Below are 16,912 nucleotides of genomic sequence, written 5' to 3'. Positions count from 1 at the left end.
CTACTGCCTTAAAATGCCAAAATGAATTTAGAAGATCACATATATGACAGTACCCCAGAGAGTGGCAAGCATCTATTTAAAAATTGAAACATGACAACTAAAAGGAACATGTACTTTCTAAACTATAAAAGTGGACGTTGACATAAGAAATATCAAAACTTGGAGAAAGTATAAAGAATTTCAAGACTAGTAAAAGTACTGTCTAGTTATAATAATAAAAATGGACGACTGTACAATGCTGCCTCACTGTACACAGTTAAAAAAATAAAGGAACCAGTGTAGGAAAAGTTATTAAGAAAAGAAGGCTTCTGGGACAGTCTGTAACAGAAGATGGCAGGCTTTGATGGGGACAGTGGTGGCATGAGGGAGGAAAAGGACAGAAAGAAAAAGAGAAGATTCAAAGATTTCCTAGTCTAAAAAAACAGTGGTTCTCAAAATTGGTCTTAGACTAGCAGCAACAGCAGCATTACCCGGAAATGTGCTGGAAATGCAAATTATTGGGCCTTATTCCAGACCTAATGAATCAGAAAGTATGGCGGTGGGGCCCAGCAATCTATAGTTTAACAAGTCCACCAGGTGCTTCCAATGCATGCTAAAGTCTGAGAACCATTAGTCTAAAAGGATTCAGGCTATCACTGGTGGTAAGAGAGGGGGTCCCACTACAGGTAAGAGAGAGAGCTCTACAAGTGCAGTTTCTCTTTAGTCAGCTAGTCTAGCTTGGCTTTAAAGCTTTTGATCCCACTTCTGTTACTGAGCAGTTCTTTTCTGGTGGAGTTGGTTTTCACTTGAAGCTTCCTCACCAAGCAATATCCTTCAGAATTAAGATTGTTCTGGTGAATCTACTCCCTATTACCTGTAATTCCTTTAAAACATGGGATGTTGATGGGGTGGGGTTGGGGATGGAGGTGGAAAGGGAATACCAATGAAGAAGAGTTATTAGCAGCAAGGAGATACTGAGTGGATGGACTCACTAAAGAAAGAAACCATATGGATATACAGATGAGATGATTACCTTATGTTCCACAAGTTTAAGGATCTCGCATTGTCTAACATAACACTAAGAAAAAAATGTCTATTTTATATTTCAGTATGAAAAAGATCTCAATTCCATTTGGGGTTTGATGGTCTAGTCATAAATACTACTTGGCATGAAATATGCCATTTTTAGTTACTCAGCAAATGGCAAGCCAAAGCTAACAGATACATGGTCTTCTAAATACAACTGAAAATAAAATATTGTTTCATGGTTTGGTTTGGTGGTTAATGGTAAGAGAATTACTTCTTTTCTGGTAGGAGGTTAGATTTATACATTACATGTTCCAAAACCTGAAACACGGCTGGTTAAGCTTTTTTGATTTAATTTAATTTATGCAGTGGCTCACACTTTGAAGCTTGAATATATTTAGTATTTTCTATTACTCACAATATGACACAACTTTACAGTTTTCCAATCTGGGGATGACTCAAGATCCACATTTAGCTGTAACATTTTAAAAAACATTCTCAGATGTCATTTTTAAGAAATTCATGAAAAGCAAAGAAATGCTTAAAATTCTTGATGTATATTCAGGTTAGAGAATATAAATAGTAGGCTTCAGTACAGATAAGTAATTTGTTTATTCTTAGAGTGTCATTGTCAACTTAGACAATCTCAAAACCCCATTTCATAGAATTAATTAAATGGCAGTATCTTTGGTTACTGAAATCTTTGGTTTTCCTTCCAGTTCAAATGAAAACAATTACAGATTTGTTTAATTGCTACTAAAATTTCTCTTTACCTAACAGTTGAGGTTAAAACAATTACATCTTATTTTATTCTTGAAAAAAATATATAACAAACTAGAAAAGAGTCCATTAAAGAAATTATCTGGCCTATCAAAAGTAAATGTAAATTTTTAAATGTAAGGAAAATTAAATTTATCTTTTGTATCATTTACTTTTGTAAATGTACATACATTTACTTTTTGTATTTGATGCTTTTTTGCATCAAAATGCCCCCAAAAGATAATGGTAATATCAATTTAAAGACATAACCCATAGAAAGGAACATTCCTATGTAAAATTGCCCTACAATACCGATTTTAACATAAACTTTTTAAACACAAGCATTATATCCCCCAGGCCAAGATACTTGTAACTGCCAAATATAATTTTAATTGATTTTTTTTAAAAAAAAGAGTAATCACAAAAATAAACTCGGAGATCTACTAACACATTACTTAAGGGCATACCTCCCCCCAATTGTGTTCTAAGAAACAAGAGTTCCGTGGGATATTAATAGATTTTACTAGAGAGACTGACTGATTTCCCTGGTCTATGTGACATATTTAATTTGAGATACACTGAGTTTTTTTTAAGGTAAACCCAGTACTTGGCAATACTTCTGTTTTTGCTATGCTAATGGGCATTATGAACCTTTAAGAGAAAGAGTGCAGAAAGTAGTTTCCTGAAAGTATTTGGAACTATTTTTCCTGGGGAAATCTCTTAGAACTAATGATCTACAGAGCATACCATGAGAAATGCTTCTTTGGGGCATGAGGTTTCTAATACGAAAACGACAATATATTATACTTATACAGGGTTAATCTTGAAGTTAAAAAGGATCCATATTAGTTCTTCAGGTCTAATCCCTATCTATGTTTCAATTCCTTTTTATCTGTGCCAAGTGGTCTCTGACTAGACCTATCTACCTGCTTATCTTAAACAGAGTATTAGTTTAGAGCTTATTCTACACAGAAAGTTAGTTGCCTACAGTTATTAGGTTTAACCCACGTGCACCTCAGTATCTTTCTCGTTCTTAGAGAATAAGGGGGAAGCAAGTTATGATCCCAGGAACTCAAAATAGAAATGAAAAACAAATAGTACAATACAAAGAACTTCTTGTCCTCACGATTTATTATTTACAAAAATGCATGAAATATTTGCACTATATATATTAAAATGTTTATATTATATAAGTTTTCTAGCAGATGAGAATTTTAAAATTAAAAATTAACTTGTTTTTTAAGTAACTATACTTCAAGAACACTAATCCTGCCATGAAATCTCATTCCTCAGAAACAGTCTCATCTGATTAGTACAAATGGATGAATCCCAAGTAAATTTCAAACTGGCACATGGCAAAATATCCCTGTACTCAGCATTTTACATGGAATACAAATTAAAGATGCATTCTGGGATATGCATGTCTGATAACCAGACAACTGTATGGCAACATGAATATATTCAATTATCCTCTTTATGCTAAATTTGTTCGACAAGCAGTTTAAATAATACTTCAAATTCTGTATTCAAATTCTTGAATTCTGCTTACATTTATTCTGTATTAGTCTGTTGGCATCTAACACTCGATTAGGAAAGACTGCCATCTGGTAGTTACAGCAACCCGTTACTAACTTGGGTTGGAAGTTGAAGCCCATGAGCCTCAAAGAAATGCAAACCACGTTTATTACTATAACTATATCAAAATCTTGTGTTTTTTTTAAATAGCCATTCAGTAGAGCTTTTCACTTAAAGAGAAACACTGTGTGCTTGCACACTCACGCATTATATAACCGACCTACAAAAGTCAAGTTTTAAAAGGGGTTAAAGGATGAATGATTAAATTAAATAAGCAATTAGGTCCACATTCTCTTCACCCACAGGGCTGCCACTGTCTCTTTTATAAACCCTAGGGATGAGAGCCAAATTAGCCCTATTTAAGTTGGCCATTTCACTCTAACTTCCCTTAATCATGTGGGTATTCTCGGGTATGCATTTTTTCCTCTCAATAAAGTTTCAGGTAAGCAATACTTCCAATGAAGAGTAAATAACTAACAGTATAAAAACAGTAATAACATGTATACAGCATACGAGCATGCACAAAAGTGTTCTCAAACTCATCATGATCTTATTAAATCATGAAGGAAAGCCAGAGAGGTAGAAAGACAATGATTCTCACAGATTCTATAATTTCCTAAGGTTATACAGGGTAATGGTAGAGCTGGGAAAATTGAATCCATACCACCTAGTTACAAATTTTATTTTCTTTCTAGTATACCACAGTTTCTTTCCTGAAATAACAGTATTTTACAGTTTGCAAAGCTTTTAGCTCCTTGCCTTTCCAGAGTCACCATCACTTGCCTGAGCCTAAGTGAAGGCAGCAGTGAGGAAATGTAGTACCCAGCCTTCCAGAGTACTCATGAGTTGTGAGTACATCTACTTTATAATTTACAGACTAGCATGCCAACACATGGACTGTTTCCCCTTGCTCTCATTCTTAAAGCAACAATGTCAAGGACACAGCCATTAAGAGATGACCTAGGATTATACAAGACTTATCCAGCTCAACACACTTATTCTATCTCATTATTTTACCTCAACCCTCTTTGTCTATAAAAAGCGCTTTCCTTATATGGCCAGTCTCTGAAGTCTAAGATTTGATGTTCCTGGCATTTAGAGAAGGAGACTCTTCCTGTATCTCTTCCTGAAGGCATCTAAAACATTCTTTGTTGACTGATTTTCAAGGTGGGAATGATGCTCTTTCACAGGAGGCTTTAGATTATCTCTCCTGCTCAACAGGCTGTCAATAAGCTTAAATCTCTTCATTAACGTCTGAGCCACTCACTAGGTACTAGACAGAGGAGGAGGGTGGCCTGAAGTAAGCGGCACTGGAGTCATTCACCAAAACAAAGAAAAAAACCCTCAAGGATCAGTCAACACCATTTGACAAGACATCCCTTTATATACGGCACCCTGCTTCATTTAAAGGACACACTTAGTTAATGGAAAACACAATGAGAGCGTAATAGAGCAGAAAGCACAATAGGTCTAGAATCAGATAGACTTGGGTTGGAATCCTGATTCTGCCATTTACTAGCTGACCTAGTGCAAAGTCATAATGTGTCTGAATTTCTTTATCTTATTGTATCAATCTTTCAGAACTGATGTGAAGATTCAAGATTTTACATAAAGTATCTGGCACATGGCAGGTGCCCAATAAACAGTAGCTGTGAATTTGGTTTTTTAATCCCTTGTCTTCAAGAAGCAGCTGGTCAGGAGTTAGCAACCATCAGAGGTGGTAGGTGGAAGAACTTTTTTTTTTTTTTTTTTTAAATATCTCATGAATTGGGAGAGTTAGAGAAGAAGGAAAGGTAGTGGCTGCTTGTAGCTCTCAAAATAGCACTGTAATACAAAGTGGCCCCAGCAAGTTAGCTGGAACAGCTGTAGCTAACGCATCCTGGGGAGCATTTCCCTAAACCTCTGCAAGCTCCCAACAGTAAGAACACAACATAAACTCTTGTCTTTGTAACAGTATTGTCCAATAAAAATATAATGTGGACCACAAATGCTTTTAAATTGTCTAGTTCACACTAAAAAAGAAAAGGTGAAAGTAATTTTAATATATTTTATTTAACCTAATATATCAAAATATCATTTCAACATGTAAAAAAAATATAAGAAATTGAGTTACTTTCTTTTTCTCATACTAAGTCTTAGAAATCTAATGCATATTTTACACTTAACAGCACATCTCAATTAAGTCTAGCTACATTTCAAGTGGTCAATAGCCACACAGCAGCTAGTGGCTACCGCACTGGAGAGTGGGGCTCTACAATCCTGGCACCAAGCCTGGGCCCGGTCCAAAGAATCTACCCTAATTCTTGTTACTCCACTATCCTACTAGGGACCCTAAAAGGCTTGTTATTAAAAGATCTCACTTTTAAAATGTAAACATCTCTGGAATGGCAGTGAAATTTCACTCTGGAAAAGCAGTGAACCAATCAGCTAACATTTTAACAGGGATTATCTGAAACAGGTAGCCACCTGGGAAGTCAAGAGGAAGAAAGCAAAGAAAAGCTTAAAAGGGCATGTGGAGAAGGGAATCTTAAGGAAACCAGACATATTTTGCCTAGTTCACAGGTTAGCCTAGATCCACGCCACTTAAAATCATCTCACAAATCTTCTCTAGGTTGCCAAACCTTAGATTACCATAACAATAAGACCTGTATATCAAAAGCTCACAGTCAGCTATGACAAACATATACACAAGTATGTAACTAATAACAGCTGTTGTGAGCTGGAAGAAATTGGTAGAGGAATGCCAATCACATCAATCAACACTATTTCTTGATTGTCTGTTAGTAGAGTGTATTCCAATCAGGTCACCACCTTCGAAATTCCACAAACCTGAAAGAACTTTTAGTAGATAAGACCTCTGTAAAGGGTCACTAGAAAACTGTAAAAGTCTGGACAATTTTAAAAAGCTGATAAATATAAGAATCCTTTATCTCTGAGGTCATAATAATCCATGCATTTGGACAGTTATGCCTTTAGCTATGTTAAGTTTGTTAAAGTGCAATTAGAACTGTAAACAACTTTCAATCAGGTAAGAAAAGTCTGTGTCGTATGGTTTGCTTTTTTGCAATTCAAAAGTACTTTCAAAGTGCGTAACATAAAGTGCAACCAGATGATGCTGGCAAAGAACTGGATTTTCAAATGTGACTGACTTCCAAGAGCACTACCACAGATGTTGCCTACACATTAAGTGAGTATAAAGCTTTGAAAAGTTCATATCTACTCATCTATTCAGAACTCTCCATGCTTCCCCACATTTCAACGATGTTTCAAATTTTCAAAGTAAATTTCTCAAAACGCACAGCAAATCAGAAATATGTGTATAACTGAAAACTAAATAGATTCAGAACAAGCCATACAGATAATATCATAGAAAGTCCCCATTCCATCTAAAAATAAGAATTGATGTTAATGCCTGAACAATAGGTCACTTGCCTGATAATGTAAAGTTTAGTCACCAAGTGGCAGTTTTCCTTCCATTTAGAAAAGTTTTCCTTAGTTCCAATTACTACATAATCATCAGTAAACTATTACTCTGTATACTAGCCTTCCAAAGTAGATGCAAAACATATTTAAATTCCAAATTGCAATAACTCTTGTGATAAAACTAAAAAAAATGGAAAATGATGCATTTGTAGCATACCTAGGAAAAGACGAGTATCTTTAATAATTGAGATTTTGCTCTTAAATTGAAACAAATTTAGAAACATCTACAGATACTATTTTTACTGATTAATGGAATACGTATACTGAAATAAAATTGGCAAAATTCATTTCTTACTATTTAAACAATGTAGAGTATGAACTACATCATTACTTTCTGAACCTTTCAGATAGCAGTCCTGAATTAAAATCTCAATAAACCACAATGGTTAGGAATTATTCTGGACAAACACTGAATCCTAGTCAATTTAGCAAATGGGCTAAATTTCTTTAATTACAACATTCATTTTAGGCATGCCTCCTTCCCCTTCCTTTCTCACAAGCAAAAATTTGGAAGTGGGGGATGTAAATAAGCAACAATCATTTATTCAATACAAATTTACCAAGCACTTCATATGTACCAGACACGTATGACACACTTTACTTATGTCATCTTATTTAATCCTCAAAGCAACTTAAGAGAGAGGTATTTTTTATCCCAATTCTACATATAAATAAAGTGAAAAGGCTCAGAGAAGTAACTTACTCAAGGCCAGTAGGATTCGAAGTCAGATCTGTCTGGTGGCAAAACCTGTCCTATTTGTACTACCCACTGCTAACTCTCCTTTTCTACCCCCAGCTCTCCTCACTTAGGCACAACCAACTGAATCTGCCCTCTCAAGTTCTCCTTCAGTAACACTTGCATTTCTTCAGCAGTACTACTTTTTGGTTATCACATTATAAAGGGGAAAAATGGTTAAACCTAACATGACCGAAAATGGTTTAATTTTTTTTTTCTCTCTGAAGTGTTTTGTTTTCCATTCAATTATAGAAGAATATACATAGGGATGGCAAGACGATAGTTCCCCAAAATAAACTTCTAGTGGAAGAATCCTTAACACTGATGTGAGATAAGAGAAAGATGTTCCAGGGTTGTGCTGTCCAATTGGTTAGCCACTAGTTACACATGACTATTGGGAACCGGAAATGTGGCTAGTCTGAATTGAGATGTGCTCAAGTGTAAAATACACACAGGATTTCAAAGACTTGGTGTATAAAAAATAGCAACATATTTCATTAATTTTTTATCTTGATTACATGTGGAAAGACAATATTTTAAATATATTGGGCAAAATAAAATATATTATTAACATCAATTTCACGTTTCTTTTTTTTTTTTAACATGGCTACTAGAAAATTTAAAACTACATAGGTATTTTGGGGGAGGAGGCAGCAGTATTCTGTGGCCTTTCTGAAACATCAAAACAAACTACGCAGGTAGTTTGTACAAAAGCCATCCCTGAACAGAAAGCCCAAACCCCTATGATTAGACCCCTTAAAAGAAAATGTGGTGGGCTACCAAAAGAAAAACACTTTGGGAAACTCATATAAATAATTATGCTGATCAGACATGCAAATAAATGTCAATTCTTACAGTAAAAAGCCAAATAAATGTAGCCTTCTCCCCCATACCACCCCCTAAATCTTAAAAAGATGGCTTTCATCTTTCCAACTTTTGGTTTCATATACTTTCATGAACATATTTATCTTTATTGCTTAAGAAGTGTGCAAGATGATAGAGCCTTCATTCCAAATATTGATTCTAAGTACAGTAGACTATAGAAGATACAGGAATCAATGTGCGTTGACTTTATGACCCACCTAGAAGTTACTGCTTCCAATACACCCCAGAAACCCATTTGTATTCTTTTTTTTATTGAAGTAACGCTGGTTTATAACATTATATAATGCTGGTTTATAACATTATATAAATTCCAAGTGTACATCATTATATTTCAACTTCTGTATACATTATATCACCAAAAGTCTAGTTTCCATCCGTCACCAGATAAATATCCCCCTTTATCCTCCCCACCCCCTTGCCCCTTTTCCCCTCTTGGTAACCACCAATCTGTTCTATGTAGCTATGTGTTTATCTTCCATATATGAGTGAAATCATACAGTATTTGTCTTGCTCTGTCTGATTTATTTCATGTAGCATAGTACCCTCGAGGTCCATGCATGTTGTTGCAAGTGGCAAGATTTCATCTTTTTCATGGCTGAGTAGTATTCCATTGTATATGTATACCAAATCTTCTTTATCCATTTATCAGTCAATGGGCACTTAGGCTGTTTCCAAGTCTACTGTGAATAGAATAGAACAGCTATTGTGAATACTGCTGCAATGAGCATAGAGGTGCATCTATCTTTTCAAATTAGCGCTTTCATGTTCTTTGGATAAATATTCAGAAATAGAATAGCTGGATCATATACTCGTTCTATTTTTAATTTTTTGAGGAATCTCCATACTGTTTTCCATAGTGGCTGCACCAATTTACATTCCCACCAGCAGTGTACGAGGGTTCCCTTTTCTCCACATTCTCTCCAACACTTGTGATTTCTTGTCTTTTTAATAGCTATTCTGACAGGTGTGGGGTGATATCTCATTGTGGTTTTGATTTGCATTTCCCTAATAATTAGTGATGTTGAACATCTTTTCATGTGCTTGTTGGCCAAATGTATATTTTCTTTGGAAAAATGTCTATCAGATCCTCTTCCCTTTTTTTCACTGGGTTGTTTTTTTGTTGTTGAGTTGTACAAGTTCTTTATACATTTTGCATATTAACCCCTTATCAGATATATGATTTGCACATATCTTCTCCCAATCGGTAGGGTTGTCCTTTTGTTGATGATTTCCTTTGCTGTAAAGAAGCTTTTGTTTGATGTAGTTCCATTTGTTTATTTTTTCTTTTGTGTCCCTTGCCTGAGAAGACACATCCAAAAACATATTGCTAAGACTGATGTCAAAGTACATACTGCATATGTTTTCTTCTAGGAGTTGTATGGTTTCAGGTCTTACATTCAAGTCTGTAATTCATTTTGAGTTAATTTTTGTGTATGGTGGAAAATCATGGTCTACTTTCATTCTTTCACATGTGGCTGTCCAGTTTTCCCAACACCATTTATTAAAGAGACTTTCCTTTCTCCATTTTATGTTCTTGGCTCCTCTGTCGAAAATTAGCTGTCCATAATGTGTAGGTTTATTTCTGGGTTCTCAATTCTGTTCCATTGGTCTGTGTGTCTTTTTCTGCCAGTACCAGACTATTTTGATTACTACAGCTTCGCAGTATACTTTGAAATCAGGGAGTGTTCAACTTTGTTCTTTTTTCTCAGGATTGTTTTGGCTATTTGGGGTCTTTTGTTGTTCCATATAAATTTTAGGATTCTTTGTTCTATTTCTATGAAAAATGTCATTGAGATTTTGACACCTAGGGCTACATTATATAGTATATAAATGTATGTATACATACATGTATACATTACATACACAGGGATTGCATTGAATCTGTAGATTACTTTGGGTAATATGGACATTTTAACTATGTTAATTCTTCCAGTCCACGAGCACAGAATATCTTTCCATTTCTTTTTTTTTTTTTTTTTAATTTTTTTTCCCTCCCAAAGCCCCAGTAGATACTTGTATGTCATAGCTGCACATCCTTCTAGTTGCTGTATGTGGGACGCGGCCTCAGCATGGCCAGAGAAGCAGTGCGCTGGTGCACACCTGGGATCCGAACCCAGGCCGCCAGCAGTGGAGTGCGCGCACTTAACCGCTAAGCCATGGCGCCGGCCCTCTTTCCATTTCTTTGTGTCATCTTCAATTTGTTTCAACAATGTCTTATAGTTTTCAGTGTACATGTCTTTCACCTCCTTGGTTAAATTTATTCCTAGGCATTTTCTTCTTTTTCTTGTGATTGTAAATGGGATTGTATTCTTGATTTCTCCTTCTGCTAGCTCATTGTTAGTGTACAGAAATGCACCATATTTTTTGTATGTTGATTTTGTACCCTGCAACTTTACCGTATTTATTATTTCTAATAGTTTCGTGGATTTTTAGAGTTTTCTATATATAAAATCATGTCATCTGCAAACAGTGACAGTTTTAGTTCTTCCTTTCCAATTTGGATACCTTTTCTTTCTTTTTCTTGCCTAATTACTCTGGCTAGGATTTCCAGTACTATGTTGAATAACAGTGGCAAGAGTTGGCATATCCTTGTCTTGTTCCTATTCTTGGAGGGATGGCTTTCAGTTTTTCATCATTGAGTATGATGTTGACTGTGGGTTTATGATAAATGGCTTTTATTATGTTAAGTACTTTTCATCTATACCTATTTTATTGAGAGTTTTTAACATAACCCATTTTTATTAATCATTTGGTCCTCTCTCTTAAAGTAGAGGACACAGGAATTTCAGGTAATTAAAGTTTCTACTTAATCAACATTTTATTCTCTATAGAACAAAATCTCAGGAAAAAGCAGGAATAGAAGCTTTAAAAAAGTCAATAATTAAATTTAAAAAAATATTACATGGTTTTCATAAAATTGACCTACAAGGTTTTATTTTAATATCTTCTACTTTATTTTTATTTATATTTATTTTTTTGTTTTTTTTGCTGAGGAATATTTTCCCTGAGCTAACATCTGTTGCCAATCTTCCTCTTTTTGCTTGAGGAAGATCTGCCTTGAGTTAACACCTGTGCCAATCTTCCTCTATTTTGTATGTGGGTCACCACCACAGCATGGCCACTAACGAGTGGTATAGGTCCACGCCTGGGAACCAAACCCAGGTCACTCAAGCGGAGCGTGCCAAACTTAACCACTAGGCCACGGGACTGGCCCCAACCTACAAGGTTTTAAATACAAATACTGTCACCAGGAAACACAGCTAGTGTCCAAGCAGTTTAACTCAACTTAATAAAACACTGAATTTAAAGTTCTCCAGTAAATACCTCAACCTTGTACCTATTCCTATAAAATTGATTTAAAAATAAATCGAAAGACATCTTTTATACTCCTAGTAAAATCAAAAGCAATTATATTTTATTTAGACCTAAATCATAATAATAAATCTTTTCAGTCCCTCAGAAGAATGTGTTAGTGAAGGCCTTATTTTGAAAGGACCAGGCTACTTGAAAAGTGCCTTCTGAAATTGTTATCATGAAACCAAATGCCACAGCAAATACATGAAAAAAATAAAAACAAATCTGACAGATTCCATTCAAAATCCTTGACATGATGCAACATAAATAAAATGCATTCTTGACGGCTAAAAATCCTATTGATAATGAGTTTAATCACAAAACTGGATTTAACATTCTAATATGACAGATTTCTTCCCTCACTGTGCCTTATGTAATGACCCACTTAGTTGAAAATAATGAAAAAAAATGAGGCCATAAGTCCTATAATCTATTTTACTCAAACAAACGACCTAAAACTTTTCACTGGAGAGTGGAACTGTTTCTCATTTAAATACATTCTTTCCAAAAGGGAAAAAAAAAGGCAAGGCAGCCAGATACATCTAGTTTGAATTTTCAATATAAGGCTCCTAAACATGTCAGAAACATTTACCATGTATATGACTTGCTTCAGTGGTGAGCATGCTCAAACTGGAACAATATACAGATCAGCATAGCTTTTTGTCAAGATAACAAGAAAGTTCATAACACATTCCAGATTTTCTTAAAAATTTCTTCACAAAACTTTCTCTTATTCAATGAAAGACTGAAAAAACAAAAACAAAGACAGGTACCAACTATTTCTAGACAAGCAGCTTCAAATCCCTAAGAGCTCAAAGTCTCTCATGCTGTCCAAACCCTGCTCTAGGGGAAGGTCAAGTGGAATTCTGGTGAACTCCCTCACCCCAGAATTGTATGAATGGGTTAAGATGACTGATAATGTGATAAAAGCACATTATCACAGGAAAAGCACTGGACCAAGAGTCAGGAACCACAGTCGTGAATCTAGATGATGTTACTTACCTCGAACATGTCACCTCACTCTACCAGAACAGGTCCATCATCCATAAAATGAGGTGAAGGTTTCCAAAATTTTATGAGTCTAAATTTCATCCCTCTTACTCCCATTTGCCTCTGAAAACTTTAAAGTTTACAGAGAATTCTCACTTCCACTCATATAATAGAAAGCCTAAATGATGCACACAAAGGCAGAATTTTAGCATCCAAAGAGACTTGCAAACCTGGGGATCCCCTACTTCTATTACTGGGGAAACTTCCTTTTTATTGGGTCATGGAGGCAGAGGTCAGCTAACACCACTTTGCAGCTTCTCACTTCTCCCATAATTATCAAATTCCCTCTCCGACCTACCAACACAGAATTTGCACAGCTGAAAGGTGTGGTCCCTTCCAATTATAATGAGGCCATGGTTCTTCACTTAAAAGTATGGGTCGAAGGCTACAGGTTCTGCGCTCCTTGTCTCAACTCCAGGGGCCTATACATCAATCATAGCCTTTACTGCATAATACAGACCTGTACAGAGAGTTTCAAATTACAATCTTAATTAGGTATAGGAATAACAGATTTTCTATCACCTGAAACCTTGATCTTAAAACAATTTTTTTTGATCTAAGAATATAGGAAGGGGGGTGGGGAGTTACTTTTTAGTAGGTATAGAGTTTCAGTGTTACAAGATGAAGGATTCTAGAAATGGATGGTGGTGATGGTTACACAATATTATGAATGTATTTAATACCAATAAACTGTACACTTAAAAGTTGCTAAGACAATAAATTTTATGTTATACATATTTTACCACAATAAAAAGTACCACAGCAGACACCCAGGACTCCAAAATGGCATCAGTAGTACCAGTGAAGGAGAAGAAACCCGTGAATGCGAAAATAGGGGAGCTGCCAAGCTCAATACTGATGTGGGATTTTGTCCCTAAAGGCATCGTTGGAGTGTTTCAAAGAGGTTACCACCAGTATTACAACAAATATGTCAAGATGAAGAAAGGGAGCATCGTTGGGGTTTCTATGGTGCTGGTAGTTTACGTGCTTTTCAACTACATACTGCCTTTCTTACAAGGAACTCAAACATGAGCAGCTACGTAAGTACCACTGAAGAGGGCCCAGTGTACAGGGTGCACTCTGCCTTCCTGACCATGACCTTCCTTGCCCTGCACTCCTCCTTGAGGAACTCGATCATTGAATCCTTTCATATCGTAATTGAGAATTAATGCCCAATAAAAGATGACTGATACAAAAATAAAAAACATATTGGAAACTTTTTAAAAAAGACTCCCTCCTCCCCAAAAAGAATAAGACTATTATTTATTCTTTTCTTTTGTGAGGAAGATCAGCCCTGAGCTAACATCTGATACCAATCCTCCTCTTTTTGCTGAGGAGGATTGGGCCTAAGCTAACATCCATGCCCATCTTCCTCTACTTTATATGGGACGCCGCCACAGCATGGATTGACAAGCGGTGTGTCGGTGCGCGCCCGGGATCCGAACCCGCGAAACCCAGGCCGCCACAGCAGAGCGCACACACTTAACTGCTTGCGCCATTAGGCCAGCCCCAAGACTATTATTTATGGTATCTGTATAGGAATGACATTCTATTAAATACCATCCAAAAGAAGAAAAGAAATCAAGTCTAGCAATAGTAAATTTAGAGTAAGGTAATCCCATGGCTTGGGAGAAAATCATATCCTGGTGGGTGGCCAAAGGCAGAGGCAACAAAATAACGCCAAGTACTAAAAATTAAAAGTAAAGTTTTAGAAGAGGTCCCGTTTCAGCTGGCCTAACAGGGTAGATGCACAAAGATGGTAAAGGCTGACCATTCCTGACACCTTCTTTGCCTTCCCTACTAGAGGATGTTTTTCTGTGGGAGCACTTCTCAACTGGAATTTGCTTTGTTAGCATGTATCATTTCATAAAAGTTATTTGTCATTACCTAGGGTAAAATATGAGTGAAAGATGATTACAATTACCACCTTCCACTTTCCACACCTCTGCCTGAGGTGGAGGCGAAGCTAGGAAAGCACCCTCTTTAATAAAAAGAGACAATGGATCTGGAAACCACACCTAGGAGAAGAACGGGGCTGGCTATTTCCCCAGATGGTTCTGAGCCTAAAGCTATATTTCTTACACAGTGATTCATCCACAAGGTGTAGGCAGGCCAAGTCTTGATTCAGGAATTTAAAATGAAACAATGAAAAATATCTCTGGAATAATATACAAGAAAGGAGGAGACCTGAGTGTTTTGGGGATAGAGTGACTATATACCCTTTTGTGCCTTTTGGATTTTGTTACATGTCCTTATATTTCTTATTCAAAAATTAATTTCAGGTATTTAAAAATGAAATTGATTGTATAAAAATATGGCTCAAATAGTAAGTTTACCTTACAAACTAAGTTAATAAAATCATTCTTGCTTTTAAAAAATACAGTGAGAGTGCTTTTTACTCTTCTGATTTTTAAATTTTTCATTGTATTTTATGTCCATGAAGTATTTTTGATTTTATTGAGTTGCTTTTGAATAAGTTATTGTAAACATTATTTAATACTATGTTTAAACATGAAAGCAAGTTTTACACTGCAATATTTTAGAAGTTAGTTCTGTCAAATCTGGTATTTTCTTCTACCCACTTATAAAATCACTACGTCCTAATATAACATCCTCTCTGTTACACGTCTTATTAAAGGAAGCTATAAGCAAACAAACAAAAATAGCCAATCATGCCTGAAAAATAAGCTAGGAGAAACACCAGAAGAGCTAAATCTTATATTAGTTGTTTCATTACACGAATATACAAAAAGTCTCACTGGATTGCATTCTCCACTAAATTTACACAGCAAAAAAATGATTTTGCATGTACTTCTTTTGACATTTCTAATTGTTTGGTATAGGTGCTACCATATGTTTACTTCTTAAGTTCCAAAATAAACCACTAAATGTCACTAAGGGGAAACTTCAAGATGGCACAATGACTTCCTGTAATGACAGCTTGCAATCCTTGATATTGCAATGCCCAATGCCTTTAATTCTTTTTTTTTTTTTTTATTCCATTACATAAAAGCTTAAAATGAAACACAAAAACACAGCATAGGAAGGCAGTTTCATTTGTAAATGAAAAGACTATTCTTTAGCCAAAATGATGACTATTCAACCATTTCCAAATGCACAAATGAAAACAAATCCAAAGACTGGACAATTGGGTAATAGATGACAAGCAGTAAAAATTAAAGAAAATTAGAAATAATCAAGTTTCTAAAGTCTTTTATGTATAGTAAAGAAACAATAACTTCAAGACTTGCTGAATCAACCCAATTTCTAGCCGTACAGGTGTATGTTCCCTTGTCATAAATTAGAATATTGGAAATGGAGTAAAATGCTACATTTAAATTTCTACCCCTGGTGATCAAACGTTCCTTCAACCTCTGCAGTGTTCAGCAAGTTGTATGGATTTTTGCCTCCAAAATGTCCTATTCCCCTCTTTCTAATCTCAAAGACATTGCCTTTAGTCCGTTTGCTTATCTCTAAATGCCTCCTAACTTGTCTCTTTGCCAACACTCTCTCCATCACAACATTCTTCATACCACCAAATCTCAGACATATCTGATTATGCCTCTCATCAGCTAAAATAAGTGCCACAGAATAAAATCTAAATTTCTTAAAAAAGCACCCAAGGCCTTCATGATCTGATCTGATACTCTCAACTTACCTTTCCAGCTTCCTCTCCCACCACATCCATCCCACAGACCTACATGCCTTTCCATATTCTATCATCTTGGTCTGTAATTTACTCTTCTCTTCAACATTTGAGAGATCCTCTAAAGCTCAACTCAAACGCATTCCTCCTCCATGAACTGTTTCTCCCCAGTGGGATCAACATTTCCCTTCTCTGTGCCCACCTGCACGTCCTCTTTAAATCGTTGCTACAGCATAGCTCTCAGGCTGGTGCTGGCGTCAGTTACATAAGTGTCTATCTTCCCCACTACAGTTCTGGCCTGGTTCACATATGCTTCCCTTAAAATGCTGAAAACATATCAAGCCATCCGAACAATATGCACCTCTGTTCTCCAGAAGTTTTCATTCTAATAAAGGAATATATACATATATTCATAATAA

At 35.8% G+C, this 16,912-nt stretch overlaps 1 protein-coding gene and 1 pseudogene across 2 annotated transcripts in view; one reads left to right on the top strand and one right to left on the bottom strand.

Moving 5' to 3' along the window:
- ADD3 (adducin 3) overlaps positions 1-16,912 on the bottom strand; it is a 135,313-nt gene that overhangs the window by 103,437 nt on the left and 14,964 nt on the right. The gene's annotated exons all lie outside the window — the stretch shown is intronic.
- Positions 13,631-13,901, top strand: LOC101404964 (ATP synthase F(0) complex subunit f, mitochondrial pseudogene; annotated as a pseudogene).

This window comes from Ceratotherium simum, chromosome 6, assembly GCF_057802395.1.
Source record: "Ceratotherium simum simum isolate JZ-2026a chromosome 6, ASM5780239v1, whole genome shotgun sequence".
Lineage (NCBI taxonomy): Eukaryota > Metazoa > Chordata > Mammalia > Perissodactyla > Rhinocerotidae > Ceratotherium > Ceratotherium simum.
This window is presented reverse-complemented; position numbering and strand designations above follow the sequence as displayed.